The following is a 12,708-nucleotide window of genomic DNA, read 5'->3' on the forward strand; positions in this document are numbered from 1 at the left end:
ACTAGCAACCAAGTTGCCAGTGACGAGAACTAAAATAAGTTTGCAAAACCACCTTGACATAGTGCATAAGATATGCCAACAAAAATGTGCCTTGAACTGGAGGAGCCAGCTGTGTTCGGTGGTGGTGGGCAGGAAAAGCGTCATGATATCACTGTGTCTGCCTTTCTGGGGGAGAACCTGACTGCAGCTCAGACTTCAATCAGGAAATAATTCTTCATGTCACAAGCAGCAGAATAAAGGTATCTCCCACCCTCCCCGACACCCATAGCATATATGGTGACTGAAAGAGATTGCTGACTTTCATAGTCTGTTTGCTCCGGTATAACAATGTACCACGAGCTTTGTTTATTTATGTCTCATGTTACTGGAGCTGGAAGTCTGAGGTCAGGTTGCCAGCAAGGCCTTGTTCTGGCAAGAGCGATCTCAGGGTTGCAGATGACCGGCTTCTCATTGTATCCTCACTTGGTGGAGGGCAGAGAGAAGCAAGCTCCTCAGGACTCCTATAAGGACACGAATCCCATTCGTGAGGGCTCCAGGCTCGTGACCTCAGCTGCATGCATGCTAAGTTGCTTCAGTCATGTCCGATTCTGGGCGACCCTCTGGACTGAAGACCCCCCAGGCTCCTCCGTCCAGGGTATTCTTCAGGCAAGAGTACTGGAGCGGGTTGCCATGCCCTCCTCCAGGGGATATTCCGGATCTAGGGATTGAACTCGTGTCTCCTGTGTCTCCTGCATCAGCAGACAGATTCTTTACCACTAACACCACCTGGGAATCCTCTTGACCTCAGCTAGTCCTAATCATGTTCCAAATGCCCCACCTCTTAATATTTTATATGGAGGGAGGGTTTTGACATATGAAGTTGGGAGGAGCTCAGACCTGTAGTCCATAATGTTGACCCTTGCCTGCCCGGGGTAGAGAGAAAAGCAGTTCCACCTCACAAACGGAGGACAAATCTGCCTGAAATGTGTTTAACAGTAGCTCAAAGTTTTAAAGCACATCTGCAGGTTCCCACCTGTGAAGAAAACAAGCACAAAGAATAAAATGTGAACTTCAAGTGTATCAGCAGCCCTGGGAGCTGCGATATTGCAGGGGAGACAATCAGCAGGACCTCACAGAGGAAAACTCCAGACCAGAGCAGAACAGGGCGACTCCCTTGTCTGAGATACCTTGTCCATTCCCACCCCCCAACAACAGTTCTTGAGCAGAAGGAATCAGAAATTGCTAGATCGCCCATGATGGGGTGCCAAGTGCAGGAGAGACTGTCTTCTATACGTATTAGTCCAGAAGGGAATGGGTGCGGGGCGGTGGAGATGGCCAGCATTTAACTTTCCAGGAAGAGCCCCCGGGGGCAAAGGCAAGTGGGAGGTGTCCGCTGTTCTGCACCTGCACCCCTTCCTGAGCTGTTTTCAGAGGGAGAGGCAGGAAAGGCTCACGGCAACAGAAAAAACTGCTGTTGTGACAGCCCTGATGCCCTTTTGAGGCTCCACACTTTGAGCATCTCTCTTAGACTGAGATGGATCTGCTGCCAGCTGCTGTAGGAAAGAGCCTCTAAGAAGAGGCCAGTGAGCAGGGAGGGAGGGGCTGGGGAGCCGTGTTCACAGCGGGGAGAGGAAGGGAGGGCTGCCCTCGCCTGGAACAGAGCTAAGGCCGACCCCACCCCCGCAGCCTCCCCCGCCAACACACGCGGGGCAGAGAAACACCAGTGGGACGTGAGGGATGCACACATCGGTTAATTAAAAGAGTTTATGGAAAAAAATAGATTCAGGTACAACTGAATCACCTTTCGGGACATCTGAAACTAAAATAGCACTGTTCATCAACGATATGTGCCCGTGGACTAAGTTGCTTCAGTCGTGTCTGACTCTTCTTGACCCTCTGGACTGTAGCCCACCAGGCTCCTCTGTCCATGGGATTCTCCAGGCAAGAACACTGGAGTGGGTTGCCCTTCCCTCCTCCAGAGTATCTTCCCAACTCAGGGAACGAACCTGCGTCTCTTATGCCTCCTGCATTGGCAGGCGGGTTCTTACCACTAGCACCACCTGAGAAGCCCCAGGTATGCTCCAATATCAAATAAAAATTGAAAAAATAATAATTAATTAATTTTAAGAAAAGAAGTTATAGCCAAAAAAAGGATAGAGTTGTAACCTCAGATCCATCCAGAGTTGGGGCTCTGCCAACCCAGGCGTCATTTCACCAGTAAGGGTCACACTGAAATAATGGGCAAGTGTCCGCAGCCTGTGGGGGGTCAGATTTGAGAGCACACCACACTTAAAGCGACCACGGTTTGAGACAGAGGTGGTTATTTTCAGCTCTCTCTCTCTCCTTTTGGTTTAAGGAGGCCCCTGATGCGCCTAGTCAATGCATGAAATGATGAGTTTTGAGTTGGTCTTGGGCAGAGATACTGTGTTTTTTGCTAATAAGAGTAAGTAACTGGGCCCGCAGAGCCACATGGTCCAAGTAAACCATGATGACTAAATGCATATGGTTTTCACTCCATCACACAGATTCAGTCTTTCTTTACAAAGCCTCTGGCTGTTTTCCTGTGACTTTGAGTTGAAGGAAAAGCAAGACCTGGATGGACAGTTGCAGACAAGACTCTGGCACTCGGCGAGGGTGGATCAGGTAATTGGCCCTGCCTCACAGTTTCTGCCTTGATGAGTCTGTCTCTGTCAGGATTACAGTGTGGTCCGCTTGCTCGTGTGTATTAGATGGGGCTAAGAGGCCTGAGGGTGAGTGGCGGTGGAAGGAAATCTGTCGGCTGTCCATAAGGGAGGTGGCCGTTTGGCTGGGAGAGCGTGTCTTGCAGCAGGCACATCTCTTTGTCCTTGAGGCTAGGCTTGGGCAGGGAGCATGCGCTCATCTCCTGTGCTCAGTCCCTGGAGATGGACCACAGGGCACAGAAGCAAGTGAGGAGAGGGGTTGACTCCTTTCTACCCCCTACTTCACACTGTGGAGAGCCTTGGGCTTGGGAAGCATGCCCAGTGCTCAGGTGAACCTCAGAAGGTTCCAGCGTGTTCCAAGTATGACTATCAAGTGAGCACACACTGGCACAGCTTGAAATAGCAGATAATAAGCATTAATCTCCCTAATAAATTCATTAGTCAGCCACCTGGTCTTGAAAGCAGTTTGTACACTCAGATCATAAATTAAACCCTGGTTAGACATTAACCTTTTCCAACTTGGCTCAGCAAATCTTCCAGGAGCCATATGGGATCACAAGTTTCTCCAGTCTTCCATAAGGTCCTGCTTTCCTTTGCCTAATTAACCAGATACGAAACTTCATAGTATACTTTATGATAAAGTTTTTTTTTGTCTAGTAAAGGTAATGTCTGATCTAACTTCTAGGGTTTGGGGGCTCCCTGATGGTTCAGATGGTAAACAATCTGCCTTCAACACAGGAAGGAGACCCAGGTTCAATCCCTGGGTCGGGAAGAGCCCCTGGAGAAGGGAATGGCAACCCACTCTAGTATTCTTGCCAAGAATCCCATGGACAGAGGAGCCTGGCAGGCTACAGACCATGGGGTCGTAAAGAGTCGGACAGGACTGAGCGACTAAGCACACGTGCTCTGGGCGCATATTTACTGCAAAGAGGGACACTGCGCACAGTCGCTCAGGATCCTGTGTGCCTGGGCGCAGGTCTTCCACAGTGCATCTCTGTAGGGAGATGGGAAGAACTCCATCACACGGTGCTGAAGGTCAGGGTGAGCTCCCCTCCTGCCCAGGGCAGCGGCCCCTTGGTCCCAAAGGCCAACCCTCTGTACAGATGTCTGTCTCTCTGGCTGTTTGGGGGTGTAGTGTCGTATCTCCCTATTGGGCTTTTTTAAGTATAATTGTGCATTACCTAGCTGAGGCTCTGCATTCTCCATGTACAGAGCACCATGGATGAGCCAAGTGCAGAAGTACGGTGGACTGCTGTCGAAGGGCTTTCTAGACCCTTCCAGTGACTCCTCTCAACTCTTAGTCTCGTCCTCCCGCTCCCCTGCCTGTGCCACCTGCCATCTGAGAAAACCCCCGCCCTGTCCTGCTCCCGCACTCTCTCCGCTTTCATCCGAAGCGCCTATCTCCCCTGTTCTCCCTCATCTCAGCCCCTAACCTCTGCCCTTCCCAATACTACCTTCACTCTCTGCTGTTCACCGAGACCTCTCCAGACACTCCCTTGTGCTTTCTCGTTTTCTCTCTACTTCTCTTGTCACTCAGCCATCAGAGGTACAGGGTCTCCAGATAGTAGATGTGGACTTTGAAATATTTCAGAGTTTATGTCTTCTGGGGTGTTGACATCCACCACCGATTACCAAGTGAGAGCCGTGGTGACATGCTGAGTCCTGTGACAGGTACGACTCTAGATTCCGGGGGTACAGAGGTGAACGAGCCAGAAAGCATCCTCGCCTCCTCCTGCTGACTTCTGGGTTGTATTGGTTTGTTTAAACCAATTTAACCAGCCTATTTAGGTTTAGGTTAAACCTATTAAATAAAATAGGTTAAATTAAATTAAATAACCAGCCTAATAGGTTTAAACAGTCTGTTGGTTTGTTTAACCATTGATCATTGCCAAATCTTGGGCATTTTTATTACAGCTCCTTGAGAGGAACACAGTGAGACTTTCATTTACAAGCATACATGAAAAAAATGAGAGTACAGAGATTTTTTCATTGTGTGTTCATGTATGCGTGAAGAGGACACATGTCCTGGTATCCTACTGAGAACGGCTTCCCACGTGGCTCAGGGGTAAGGAATCCACCTGCCAATGCTGGAGATGCAGGTTCAGTTCCTGGGTGGGAAAGATGCCCTGGAGAAGGAAATGGCAACCCACTCCAGTATTCTTGCCTGAAGAATCCCATGAACAAAGTAGCCTGGCAGGGTCCATGGGGTCGCAAAGAGTTGGACATGCCTTAGCAACTAAACAACAACACGACAGCTGAGAACGTAATTGTCAACAAAAGAAAGCTGGGCAGTCTGCTGGCTGTCCAGTGGGTGAGACTTCGCCTTCCAACGCAGGGCTTGCAGGTTAGCTCCCTGGACAGGGAGCTAAGAGTCCACATGCCTCGGGGCCAAAAAACAAAAAATATAAACAGAAGCAACATTGTAACAAGCTCTGTAAAGACTTTTTAAGAAATGGTCCACAGTTTTTTAAATCTTTAAAAAATTAGAGAAATTTTTTCAAAAGGAAGGTGAACAAGTGTTTAGATAGTTCATGATATCCTGCTGATGGATTTGCCTCCAAAGAATTTGCAATACAAGTTAAAATCCCTTTCATCTGGAAAAGTATCTTCTTTTACACAGATAAATACATTTATCTATACTCATAACTGAGAGACTAAGCACATACCCTTCTTATCATTTTTCAAAAATTTCAAATGCATCTATTTTTCCATATTTTGCATGCAAAAACATAAGTTTTTAAAGGCAGAGGACACAAGAGGGTAGGGAGGTATTTTCAGTTCTTTGGTCTGCTAGTTGTGTGAACTCAGAGGTGTAGTCAAACATTTAAGGATTTGTGTAGCCAGGTCCCAACCAGTCAGAACAAGCATAGTCTTATCAGCATGTGCCAGCTGAATACAAGTCTCCCAGTGACCTCAGGAAACTGTCTTCTCTCAACTAAAGGGGAACAGACGAGTTTGTATATTCACATTAGTATTCTGCAGACAAATACGCACGTGTGCATGCTAAGACACTTCAGTTGTGTCTGACTCTTTGCGACCCCCTGGACTGTAGTCTGCCAGGCTCCTCTGTCCATGGGATTCTCCAGGCAAGAACAGTGGAGTGGGTTGCCATACCCTCCTTCAGGGGGTCTTCCCCATCCAGGGATCGAATCCACGTCTCCTGCATTGGCAGAAGGGTTCTTTACCACTAGCGCCACCTGGGAAGCCCAGACAAATATGACCTCAAGGTATTTTGTTTCGCTTCTGGCCAGCCCACTGTTTTTGAAGATCGTAAAGAGTGTGGGTTTCCCAGTTTGCCACAGGCTCCAGCGCTCTCTATTGTGTTTTCACAACTGCGTTGCACACATTTGTGTAACCAGCCATCGTGGCCGCCCGGCCCACAGTGGCCTCTGAGTTTGCAGTTGCTGAACTGGAGGCTTTGCTGAGTCCCCTTTTCAGCGCTTATTCTTCCTCACCACCCTCTGAGTGTTGTGCTGTTTCTCCAGGACTCAAGTCACCACCATGGGCGGTAGGGTTGAATGCCTGCCTGCCTTGGAGATGTCTCTGAAGCACCTCTCCCTCTCCTCTCCATGATTTGGGTCATAGGTTCTGTTTAACTTTACTGGAGGGGGGATGAGCATGTCAGAGACAAATACTTGAACAGATTGAAGTTCAAAATGTAGACCAAAAGGGAATAGTGCTAGTGTCCGTCACTCGGTCGTGTCTGACTCTTTGTGACCCCATGGACTGTAGCTCATCATGGGATTCTCCAGGCAAGAGTACAGGAGTGGGTAGCCATTGTCTTCTCCAGGGGATCTTCCCAACCCAGGGATCAAACCCGGTCTCCCCCACTGCTGGCAGAATCTTTACTGTCTGAGCCAGCAGGAAAGCCCAGACAAAAAAGGAATATGGACACAAAACCCTTACCCTGTCCTTGTGTATCCAGAGCACCGTCACCTCCCTGTGGACAGTGAGACCCAGCTGTCCCTCACTGGCTGTACAGTGTCACTCAGACAGGCTGGCACCCGGGACCTTTGCCGCAGTGCTTGCACCTGGACAAACAAAATACAAAGACACGAGGGAGGACTAAAAATAGCTGCATGCATGTACAGTTGGGCCAAACTATGGACAACAAGATACAGAAAGACCCCAAACCACCAAATGCCACTTCTGAAGACCTGGGAGGAAAAGAAGGGGGCCGTGAGCAAAGGCAGGTACTCTGCATGTCGCCTGCACTCAACAGCACTGAAGCGGTGGGCAGACCAGTAAGCCACTCCTCCATCCCCTCCCCTGGATCCACCCTTACCCTCACCCCATGCCCCATGTAAGGAATCAGCTCACCTCCCCTTGGGGAGGGAGCAAGGGAACCTGTCCCTTGTTATCACTCCCCTTTGCTGCAGCAGGGGCCCATATAAAGCCTTGCCTGAATTTCTTGTCTAGCCTCTAATCAATTTCTATTGAAATATACATATTTATTTACTTTATTTCTGACTATACTGGGTCTTCGTTACTGCACCTGGGCTTTCTCTAGGTGGAGAGAGGGGGCCACTCTTCGCTGTGGGGATGGGCTTCCCATTATGGCGGCTTCTCGCATTGCAGAGCATGGGCTCTAGAACACACGCTTAGTAGGTGCACGGGGTTAGTTGGTATATGGTATATGGAGTCTCTTCCCGCACCAGGGATCGAACCCCTGTCCCCTGCATTGGCAGGCAGATTCTCAACCACTGGACCATGAGGGAAGTCCTCTAATCAATTTCTATTGATTAAGGAGGCCAAGAATGCTGATCAGTAAACTTTAGGACAGAGAGCAGCACTCAACTGCAAGGTCATAATGAATTACTGGTCTGGTTTGGCCCACTTCCCAGGGTACGGTTTCCAAGGCTGAGGATGAAAAAAGAAGAAGGAAACGGTCCAGATTCATATCACTTAGGACCATGTTATCATGGTCTGAGGCACCACCTTGGGGCAACACAAGGTCACTCTCAAATCTTAAAAATAATTGTTTCTCAAAATGTATTCCATGGACTGCTTGCAATGGCATAGTAAAATACTGGTTCCTACCCTAGCTCTGTGGCTTCTCAGGCGGCACTGTGGTAAAGAATCCACCTGCCAATGTAGGAGACACAGGAGATGCAGGCTCTGTCCCTGGGTCGGGAAGATCCCTGGCGGAGGAAAAGGCAGTTCATTCCAATTTCTTGCCTGGGAAGTTTCATGAACAGAAGAGCCTGGCAGGCTACAGTCCCTGGGGTTGCAAAGTGTCAGACTCGCCTGAGAGATGGAGCACACGCACCCTAGCGCTGCACCAGGTCCCTCTGACCCACCTCAGAGTCTGCCTGCAGCTGCGATCCATGGTTCTCTGTGTTTATCTCTCCATTAGTCTGCCTTGGGGCTCTCCTGGCTTCAAAGGAACATCTAAATGGCAGCAAATTCACACCCAGCAAGTCCACTCTTTAACAATAAAGAAGAGGGGTAGGAGTGAACACCCAGTCTCACCTGTCTTCCATAGGGCAATTCTAAGGCATGTTCTTCAAGGGTCCTTAGAGGGTCCCCAGGGGAACCGAGCTCTGGTTGCCTTGCTCATGAAGGCACACTCCCCGCTTCATGTGCTTTCCCTCTTGTTTGTGCTTCTCCGTCACGCTAATGAAATCGTTCACATGTTCATCTTTAGTGTCTACTTCCGGGGAACTCAGATTAGGAGCCTCACCTCAGAGGAGCGCCAGTAGTCATGGTGGGTAAGAGATTTTGGGGTCACCTGCCTGGATCCAAGCACATGCAGGCCCCACCAGTAACTGGTGAAGTAGTTATTAACCGTTCTGAGCATCAGCTTCCTTGCTGGCAGAAGGGGATTAATAATCGTGGCTTCCTCATATTAACTCAGATTAACTGAGTCCACACAAGGAAAGTGCTGATAATAGTTTCTGGCCCATAGTGAACGTATAATAAATACTTGCTATTATTATTATCTAACAAATCAGTTTCCTGGGTGGGGCTCAGAAATGTGCTTTGTAAATAAGCTCACCTAGTGATTCTCATGCACAGTGAAATTTGAAAACCGCTGAACTAGAGACACACCCCAGGCATTTCTGTTCCCAGAGAAAAGATTTGAAGAAACCTAGTCTACCCCACACAGTAAGGAGCCAAAGGACATCTTTTACATGGAAATCCTTCAAGTGAAATAAAAAGCTGCGCCACCATTCAGAACACAGGACAAGACAATGGCAAGAGAGTCCACCTAGGGGTTCATCCTCGGGGCCGAATTCATCTGCTTTTCATCCCTTTGTTTTAGTTGCTTTCGTATTCCCACATTAGGCAAAACGAGTTCTAAAACACATTTGTTCTTTTAACCCCGTGGTTCCCAAAGTCTGGTCAGACCAGGAGCATCAGCATCACCTGGGAGTTTATTAGAAACACAATTCTGACACTGCAGCATTGTTCGCAGTAGCCAAGACCTGAAAACAATAGACATTTCCACCAGGGGAGTGCAGAAAGACACGGTGCGCATATGTCGGGTGGGCCAAAAAGTAAATTTGGGCGTTTCTGTAAGATGCTATAGAAAACCCCAAATAAATTTTTTGGCCAACTCAGTACACTGAAACATTACTCAGCCATAAAAAAATGAAGTACTGCCATTTGCAGCAATACAGATGAACTAGAGAGGACCCTATTGAGTGAAGCAAGTCAGACAAAGACAAAAATATGATATTGCTTATATGCGGCATCTTAAAAAAAATGATACAAAACAGAAACAGACTCAGAGATCTCAAAATCAAGCTTATGGTACCAAAGAGGAAACGTGGGGGGAATGATACATTAGGAGACTGGGATTAACATATACACACTGCTGTATATGAAATAGATAACTAACAGGACCTACTATATAACACAGAGACGCCTACTCAATATTCTGTAGTAATCTGTAAGGGAAAAGAACCTGAAAAAGAATGGATGTACGTATATGTATGGCCAGTTCACTTCACTGTACACCTGAAATTAAAACAACATTGTAAGTCTACTATACTCCAATAAAAAGGTGAAAGAACGAAAGGCAATTCTCTGGTCCCTCCCAGACCTCCTAAAGTTTAGCTCTGGGGTGGTCCCGGTACTCTGTGCTATCTTAGCCCTCCCGGTGATGGTGATGGGGGCTAAAATTGGAGGACCACTGTTCTATATTAAGGAAATTAAAGCCTCTATTCTTTCATTGCCAATGAGATACATGAGTCAGGATTTTTCCAGATGTGTTTATTTCAATCAGATACCAGCAAATGTGGTTTTTTAAAAAATTAAATCTCAACCCTGCTTAGTAATGGTCATGACTAATGAGGCCCAAAGGAAAGGCATCTAAGGGTAATACTTGTACTTGCAGGAACTCTGCAGAGTTTTGCAACACTAGGGATCTTAGAAAAATATAATTGCTTATTCATAATAAGTCCTATTCCTTAGACTCAGCTGGGCAAGGCATCTTACACGTAGATGATTTTCTGGTATTTAGGCCCTTCTGGCCCAGAAAAAAAATTCAGAACAAACAAACAAAGAAATATAAGAAATGGACAACATAGGAAACTGTGTTAACATTCAAGAGAAAAATTAGCTTAAATTATGAAGCAGAAAAAAGAATGAAATGGATGCTTGCTTTATTTAAGAATTCCCCTTCTGAAATGCTCACTGGGAGTAACCATCATAGTCAAGTTCACTTCACTAATTTTTTATCTATCTTTGACTTTTGGGCCCATTTTCTGACTCATGACTAAAAGAATTTGAGAAAGAGGGGAACTGAGTTTTCCAGCTTATTTCTGGGACTTTTTAGAAGATCCCTACTATTACTGTTACATAACAAATACAAAAATGGTTTCTGTGTATCTTCTTACTTAATCCTCACATCATCTTTGTCATATATTATTATTCCCATTCTACAGATGAAGAAACAGAGGCACTGGGAAGTTAAATGGCTTGTCTGAGGTTACAGATGATAACGGAGATTCAAATCCAGGCAATCTGATTCTATTGCTGCTAAATGTTGAACCACAAGATGGCTATGATTAACAGACTACTTTTTGAATAAGTAGAAATAATTAAAATACTAGTTCTACGAAATACTAGGATAAATTTTTAAATTTTGAGTAATTTTAGGTACAGAAAATTGGGGGATATAATACAGAAAGTCCTGGTGTATCCTTTACCCATCTTCTGGAGACATCCTGCATAACCACCATATGTTTACCAAATTTAAAAAATGAATTGTTACAATACTAACTCAGTTACAAACTTTATTCCAATTTTATCAGTTTTTACACTACTTAGTCTATTTCTGATCCAAGATTCAATTCAGGATTCCCTGTCGGATTTAGTCATCCTGTCTCCTCAGTTCAGTTCAGTTCAGTCGCTCAGTCGTGTCCGACTCTTTGCGACCCCATGAACCGCAGCACACCAGGCCTCCCTGTCCATCACCAATCCCCGGAGTTCACCCAGACTCACGTCCATCGAGTCAGTGATGCCATCCAGCCATCTCATCCTCGGTCATCCCCTTTTCCTTCTGCCCCCAATCCCTCCCAGCATCAGAGTCTTTTCCAATGAGTCAACTCTTCGCATGAGGTGGCCAAAGTACTGGAGTTTCAGCCTCAGCATCAGTCCTTCCAAAGAACACCCAGGACTGGTCTCCTTTTGGATAGACTGGTTGGATCTCCTTGCAGTCCAAGGGACTCTCAAGGGTCTTCTCCAACACCACAGTTCAAAAGCATCAATTCTTCAGCGCTCAGCTTTCTTCACAGTCCAACTTTCACATCACACATGACCACTGGAAAAACCACAGCCTTGACTAGATGGACCTTTGTTGGCAAAGTAACGTCTCTGCTTTTCAATATGTTATCTAGGTTGGTCATAACTTTCCTTCCAAGGAGTAAGCGTCTTTTAATTTCACGGCTGCAATCACCATCTGCAGTGATTTTGGAGCCCCAAAAATAAAGTCTGACACTGTTTCCACTGTTTCCCCATCTATTTGCCATGAAGTGATGGGACCAGATGCCATGATCTTCGTTTTCTGAATGGTGGACTTTAAGCCTGTCTCCTTAAGTCTCAATTTGTGAGAGTCTCAATTTTTGACCTTTACTTGATTTTCATAACTTTGACAGTCTTGTAGAGGACTTTTCAGGTGTTTTGTAGAGTATTCCTCAGTTTGGGCTTCTCTGTCAGTCATAATGAGACAGGGGGACTGAACGCAGGGGAGAGAATCAGAGCGGTGAAGTGCAGCCCCCGCAGCTCTCCCACCAGGGGCAGCCACTGCCCAGCCTCCCTGCTGTGGCTTGTGGGCGGGGCCATGGCTCACGCTTGGACAAGCGGGCAAGGAGCAGCCACCCTAGCCTCGTCCAAGCTGGAGGCTGGGATCTGTTGGTTCCAGAAAGGGTTGCCCTTCATCCTCATCCTCCTGGCCAAACTGTGCTTCCAGCATAAGCTTGGAAGCTTCCATAAGCCTCTTATCCCAACTCATCAGAGGGCAGACAGAATGAAAACCACAATCTCAGAAAACTAACCAATCTCATCACATGGACCACAGCCTTGTCTAACTCAATGAAACTATGAGCCATGCCATGTAGGGCCACCCAAGACGGATGGGTCATGATGGAGAGGTCTGACAAAACGCGGTCCACTGGAGAAGGGAATGGCCAACCACCTCAGTGTTCTTGCCTTGAGAACCCCATGAACAGTATGAAAAGGCGAAAAGATAACACACTGTAAGATGAACTCCTCAGGTCGGTAGGTGCCCGATATGCTACTGGAGACCAGTGGATAAATAACTCCAGAAACAATGAGGAGACGGAGTCCAAGCAAAAACAATGCCCAATTGTAGATGTGACTGCTGATGGAAGTAAAGAAAAATATTGCATAGAACCTGGAATGTTAGGTCCATGCATCAAAGTAAATTGGAAGTGATCAAACAGGAGATGCCAAGAGTGAGCATCAACATTTTAGGAATCAGTGAACTAACATGGAATCAAACAGGCAAACTTAATTCAGATGACCAGTATATCTACTACTGTGGGCAAGAGATGCTGCAGCACGGCTACCCATGAGCGCC

This window comes from Ovis aries, chromosome 19 (assembly GCF_016772045.2).
Source record: "Ovis aries strain OAR_USU_Benz2616 breed Rambouillet chromosome 19, ARS-UI_Ramb_v3.0, whole genome shotgun sequence".
Taxonomy (NCBI): Eukaryota; Metazoa; Chordata; class Mammalia; order Artiodactyla; family Bovidae; genus Ovis; species Ovis aries.